We start from the raw sequence: 7,082 nt of genomic DNA, 5'->3' as shown, positions 1-7,082 counted from the left end.
ATAAAGGGGCCTGGATCATAATAACTACACGACAGCGGAACAACGTCGTAGCGGAGACTCCATAGCACAGGGACACCGATGTGGACACGATCTAGATTCGAGCAGCACTCCTATCCAACGAGACTTTCCTGAAATCTGGCATGACATGCCAGGTCAGTACATTGAATGTACTTGCAAGCTCACAACAGGCATAATCATAATGACAAACAATATCATGATAATTAACCAATTAATAATGTAGTAATGCTTCAACATGCTGTGATCATGCTCTTGTGATAAAAGTCCCTCGGGACTGGCTTACCAACCGTGATCGTTCTTGGATCACAAACATACCACCATCGTGGTCTTGACTAGAAGTATCTCGTGATCCTTACGGCGATAACAACCACGACCAATACTTGGTCTCGAACATCTCGATGGCTTTCCACCATCATCAACAGTGCAAAGTTCATAACTTAGTGTGCACAATTTATTAAACGTTGACCCATGGTGTGACCTACTACGAGCGTGTCTGTAACCATGGACTCGGCTATCGATAGATTATTATACTCTGCAGAGGTAGCACACTGTACCCACACCACGGAACCCATGGCCTCGTACTCCCATTTGTGTGGACCAACGGCATTCCAACGAAACCCGTCCATTGCCATGACACTCCCCCGACCACTCTGACACAATCCCCACTGGGCTAGTCTTGGGTGGCCCCGTGTCTACCAAAGACACAACGACCACCGTCGTGGCCAAAACGATGCCACAAGGGGACCCGGTACCATAATCTCAACAACGGGCACACAAGGTTATGTCTGCTTACCGGGCCAGGGTAAGCATGCCCATAACCTTCCCTAGTTGGAGGCACCGACCAGAGGCATGACAACAGACCGAATCATGGCCTCCCATAAGGCAAATGTGGTTGCACTGGAAAAACTCGATTCAGTGGCACCATGACCCGACCAACGATATATTCAAGTTGAGTTATATTCAGGTTCAACTTAAAGTAAAAATAACCGGTGTCATAGTATGCCATGAAATGCAACACTAACATATGCATCACATATTAACGGAAATGACAGAGTCAACTATATTCACACTAAGCATAAACATCAACAACTCATGCCAATTTTCTGGTTAAGATAATCCTCACTTTAAACAGAATATTTTCTAGCAAATTTTTATTATTTTACTCATGCAAGAAAATCACTTCAAGTAATTACTCATATGCATAACAATATTATTCTTTTATCATCACAGATGAATCCTAGTTTCTTTACCAACCAAGTTAGTTTCAAACATTATGTAAATCAAGCATATTAACTAAAACAAGTACTTAACAAAATATCAATAACATAATAGTTATTTAAATGCATAGTTTAAATCTTTCATTCAAGTAAGAAAATCAAAAATATTGAAATGGCACCATGAAAATGTTGTTGTGGCTTGCCTTAGTGCAGATCAGGTTCACAAGCCTTCTGGTGATCCTCAAGACAAGCCTCACCCTCAGAAAATAATTTTAAACACAAGAAAAAAATATGAAGAACCCTTCTGAAAATCACAAGAAATTCTAGGCAGCTCAGAAAAATCTCATTTTTGGTGAGCTGTTAGATTTCTTTGCAAAGAACACAATGCAAAAAAGAATCAATTCATTTGGACTTATGGTTGAAGTGTTATAGCTGTTTGAAGCTCCTTGGAAATTAATTGAATTTGAATTTAGATAAAACAAACTAGGGGGTGATGTTGAAGGCGTAAAGCCTCGGGGCGCCACCACTCGTACCGCTTCACGTGCGTACTAAGTGGATGACTAGCGGGCCCCGCTAGTCAGGTGAGGTGGAGGGGGAGAAGGAAACAGAGGGGGTCGCGGCTTCGCCGGAGCTCATGCCGGTGATGAGGGCTCCTCGGCCAAGACGAGAGGGAGGGATCAAGAGAGGGGATCGAGGCGCACCTGCCCGTACCCGTAGTGTAGCTAGGGGTGGTCGGACGACATCAGATTTGACCTTGCAAGCGGAGGCAAGAGCGGAGGTCGCCGGAGACGAAGATGGCGGCAAACTGTGGCGACTCCAGGGGCTCCAAGTGGACGGAACGGCTTCACCGAAGAGCGGAAGAGGCTCTGCAAGGGTCGCCCAGGCCTGGGAGGGGCTGGAGCTACCATGGCGACCCGAGAGGATCGCCGGCGAGCTCGAGCTCGGGGACGGCGGCCCGCGGTCTGCCCGGCTGGGCTACGGCTATCTACATGTTTTTGGAGTGTGCGGGAGTGGAGGATGGGGCTCGAGGAGGCTGGGGGTGGCTCCATTTATAGGCGAGCGGCAAGGAGTGGAGCGGGCTCCACCGGCGACACCTGGACACTGCACCCGGCGGCGAGCGGTGTCAGTGGGAGAAGGAGAAGGCGACGCAGCTCACGCGGGGACTGTGGGAGAACGGAGACGAGCACAGGATTGAGGAGAAGGCGACGAGCACGGTGCGTATCACACTGTTACATTGGCCGGACCGCGCCCGTGCTCGCTGCAGCGAGCTCCGTCGTTGGCGAGTGCCAGGGGGGAGTTAAGGGAGTTGAGACGAAGATGGTGGCGTGGTTTGGCACGCCATGGCAGTCGGGGAAGCGAGCATGCGTGAAACAAAGCGCTCGGCGGCACTCAGAGCGCGTCGACACGCAGGCTGGCATCATGGACACGCGTGGTCACCGCGTGAACTCTGTCCTCCGGCCGACCAACGTCCAAAGATCATGTCTAGCTTGTTGTTCGTGGTAGTTTGGAAGATTACCACGCTTTGGTTTGACTCCAGATGTAGTACAAAAGATTTCACACGTTTGGTAAGTTTCTGATTAGTAACTTTGAGAGGTTACTGAGGTTAAATGGCTAGCAGTTGTAGGCTGTGCTTTGGAGGCTAGCAATCATCTACTAAGGTGATCATGCACAAGAAAAATCAGGCACAATGGAGCAAGTAAAATGGTAGTTGCTGTAGAAACCACCATTTCTGTCCAGAACAGGAAATATATTCTGTAGCAAAAATTTTCCAAAAAGTGGTACAATATTTTTGCTCAGGAAGGTGCCCTAGGGTTCGGAGAATATTTATGAATTTTCTCAGATTTTTGTGGGCAACAAAAAATGGGGTTGCTTTGGAGCACATTGAACTAGCTAGGGTTTTGGAGGGGAAAATGAATATTTTTCATTAAAGAAAAATATTCCAAATATTATTTTGGGTAGAACCAGAGAGTGAATGATGATTAGAGATGGAAATGAGGTACTTGGGTGAAAGCCAAGGGTACCCAAGTGTTCAAGTCCCTATGAAAAGATTCAAAAATTCCAAATTTCAAAATCAAACCAAATGAAAATCAGGAAAATAAAGGAGGGCAAAAACCAGGCTGTCACATTTCTCTTGAGGGCTCATGATTGGGGCATGAATATAACATTGACTTAAGCCTCCCCAAGCTTGAGTGATGCTTTCTCCTTCGCAAGGCCAAAAATTATATATATAATTAGTATCACGCTGAACAAGATGCACTACTAGGAAAAAGGCTACTAGCAGCGCGGGTAAAATGCTACTAGTAGCGCGGGTACTCGCGCTACTAGTATCACGCTACAGCTAAAAGTTAGTAGCAGCACGGGTGCACCCGCGCTACTACTAACCTAACTACTAGTAGCGCTCACTTATATCCCATGCTACTACTAACCTAACTACTAGTAGTGCTCATTTCTTATTTCCCACGCTACTACTAACCTAACTACTAGTAGCGCTCATTTGTTTCCCACGCTACTACTAATAATTTAGGAATTAAAAAAATAAAAGTTAGATGTAGTATTCATGGATGGCAATACGTCCAATGCAAACCAAACCAACGTCACATAACATTCTCAAGATTCCATTTAACTTCAGACACACACAATGATCATAGAAAGGTGGGTACCTTCCCTGGTGTTCCATCACCAACCTAAACAGACAACTTCCCTAGATGTATCTACCAAGGCTCGGAGCTTAGACGCCGGTGGACCCGAATCCTCTCTCCCCCGGACGGTGGCGTCGAGGTCCACCACCTCAGCAACCTCCGGCATCGAATCACCTAGACAATCATCTATGCGACATGGCCACCAGCTTCACGGAGAAGTCCGCCTCTGAGTGGTTGAAGAGCACAACGCCCACCGGCTGCGCTAGTCAGCGTCGATCACCCCTGCGCCCATGTCAAGAAAGTGAAAACTTGTTAGTACGCAAATTGCATCAATTCAACTAAATGGTATATTCCAATTCACAAGACCCATTAATTAATTTAAGATTCTTTCTCATCTAGCAATTTAAAGGGGCTCATGCCGAAAATATATGCTTAATTCCTCACTGGCTATTCAAAGTAAATGGTCCAAGAACTTTGGGACAATCAACAACTTTTCTACTTGATCTCCGCCAGCTACTTTGAATTCAACAAGAAAAGGAACATTTATTTGAACTGAAAAGAACAAGCAGGCAAGCATGCTATCAATCTTCTGGCTAGAATTTCACAAAATGAACCTGTCAAGTGTACTCTAACAATCGACGTGTCCCATCTCCTCATGATTAAGGACTCTAGCTGAGCCGACAACATGGAGCAAGATGTAGTCGTTTCCGAGCATGAACCCTTGGCTGTCATCAATGAACCTGCAACATCCATCATGCCCATTGTAAAATATGTTAGTTTCAGATAAGAAAAGAACTGAACTCTGAACATATGATGTTATCTAAATCCTTACTTTATGGAGATGTCATCGGCAGCAAAAAAAGGAAATATATTTCACTGATTTTGGTGTTGCAACAACGTATATACTTTATCACATTATAAGTCGTCACACCATCAACTATGACAAAATCTGAGAGTATAAGTCTGGTTACATTCACCCAAGTCCAAACATAAAATTCTGTCCAACATAGTACAACCCACTTTGATAATTTCATAGTATTTAATATAACGAGCGAAACCTGACAAGTGATATGTGTTTAAGTATCTACAGAACAGCCTCTAAAATTTTCATGTTTTAACTTTATTTTAATACCACCTCTAACAGGGCATAATCTCCCATATCAAAATACTGTACCCAGGCACATATATTTCGGGACAGCAAACTAAATTGATGGCTGCTCTCAAACCATACATCCAAACGACACAAATAAATACTCTAAAGAAACCTTGGAACTTTATCTAAAACTTATGTAAAGGGGCCAACTCAAAATTCTAAGCCTAGCTAACTCATTTTTCAGATCTAAGCTTGCTGTCCAAATTGGACAGTGCAGTTTTTAACCAAACCAAGTTCAGTTTACAGCCATGATGCAGAACTAGATGCTAAAACTAACACCTTGTAGGGAGAGGCGATGCACCATTTTTACCTCGAATCAAAGGCTTCACATATGCGCTTTGGCCGGGTAAATAGATGATATCTCCCTTAACAGTATCCATGCCATGATGCAGAACTAGTATTTCCAAATTTCGCCAAATCACCACTCGAGCATTTCTAGAGGAAATTAATTGATTCTCTACATAGCATCTGCCCTACAATAGCTAATCCTTAAACAGAAAATTGGGCAAAGCGAGCACCACACATGTTTAACTGGGGTACATGTACATCCAACAAGGACACAAAACTAAGTAAAACCGAATGAAGCAACTGAAGAGTACCTCTTCCACGCTAGCCTTAGCCGCCGTCTCGCTGCTCATGCACAGACACTCCGTCCGCCAGAGCTTGAATATCTGCAGAACCAGAAACATTACTCCTCCTAATCCATAGCAGAGAATTCGATCCCGACCACACTCGGGCCACTACCCCCAAATCACAGAGACCACTCCTCCAAATATTTTTTGTGACTTTCATTCTCTATTACTACAAAAGGCAGAGAAACAAACATTTTTTGTGTTTTTCATTTTCTTTTGCTACAAAAGGCCATAAAATTAACTAGCATTTTTGTGTGTGTTTTCTCTTGCGTGCGCTTCGAAAGACAATACATAGAGCAAACAAACGGAATCCTCTCGAGATCTTTACTTTCTCCGTGGTGATTTGTGAACACTGCTGCCAGCCTACATATATGAAGTAATTCTTAGAAAATGTATACGTGGAGTATCAATGGTTACTTTTTAAAATGATGAGAAAGATATATGTCTTGTGCGTGCAGATTTGTAATTAAATTTATTTTTTACAGTTGATTGGCAATTCCCATTATTCAATCTAGTCTAGAATGTGAAAAAATAAAAGGAGCATATGCACCTTGATTCCCACAGGTGAAGATACACTGATAGCTTAGCTCAATCAGAATACTATGGTTTCTATAAAACTGTAGTTTTGAAAACTGTGAGGTGTTTGGCTAAACCAAAAACAGTAGTTTCATATTCACTTGTATTCCTGATACAATGTTTTTTCTAACTTCTAGAAAAAGAGGTCCAGACCTCTTTTTTCTCAAACGGAAAGCTTGGTTTGTAACTCGCAATTATCAACATGGCAAACTAGGCCTTTGCATAGCATGCTCCACACTAGTTAAACATGATGCCGAATTTTTCGAATACTGCGGTATTTTAAAAATTACACTACCAATCTAGGCCTTACTGCATATAAGTTTCATAATGTAATTTCGTCCAAAGCATCGAGATTCAAAGATCAGGGGACGACGGGATGAGGTACCTCTATGAGCTGAGCAGGGGTGACGAATAATGTAATTTCATCCAAAGCATTAATATAGCATGCTAACAGTACCTGCAAAATTTCACACAATCAGCAAAAATACTTACCTAACACCTTTACAGAACCATGCCCGTACATCTGTTGTCATTTTCAGATGGTTTGTCCTGCCTTCAGAAACTACCATGGGAGGCCATGTGAAGCTCATAAACAGGCAGGGACTGAACTAGATGGTTCTAAATGATCCACGACTCAGCCAACATGGACTCTTGTTTAACAAAAAATGGCAGTTTCTGCCATGGAGGGCACATGCATACTGCACATATGTTAAGTTCGCAGGCTAAACATTTTCCCTTATGCTCAGGCTAATTAACCGGAGGCATACCCCAATGTCTTCAGCAACTCAAGAAAAATTGCATATCCTCGATTGAAAAATAATATATTAAACTAAGAGATAGTGAGATG

At 43.3% G+C, this 7,082-nt stretch overlaps 1 long non-coding RNA gene across 1 annotated transcript; it reads right to left on the bottom strand.

The window, feature by feature from the left end:
* Positions 1–4,057: 4,057 nt before the first annotated feature.
* On the bottom strand, positions 4,058–5,677 carry LOC125548245. Its single transcript, XR_007300955.1, has 3 exons — positions 5,627–5,677; positions 4,489–4,614; positions 4,058–4,156 (listed from the first exon to the last, which is right to left on the bottom strand). It is a non-coding gene; the product is annotated as an uncharacterized LOC125548245 (long non-coding RNA).
* Between the last annotated feature and the right edge of the window lie 1,405 nt (positions 5,678–7,082).

The sequence above is a fragment of the Triticum urartu genome, chromosome 3, assembly GCF_003073215.2.
Source record: "Triticum urartu cultivar G1812 chromosome 3, Tu2.1, whole genome shotgun sequence".
NCBI classification, from domain to species: domain Eukaryota; kingdom Viridiplantae; phylum Streptophyta; class Magnoliopsida; order Poales; family Poaceae; genus Triticum; species Triticum urartu.
This window is presented reverse-complemented; position numbering and strand designations above follow the sequence as displayed.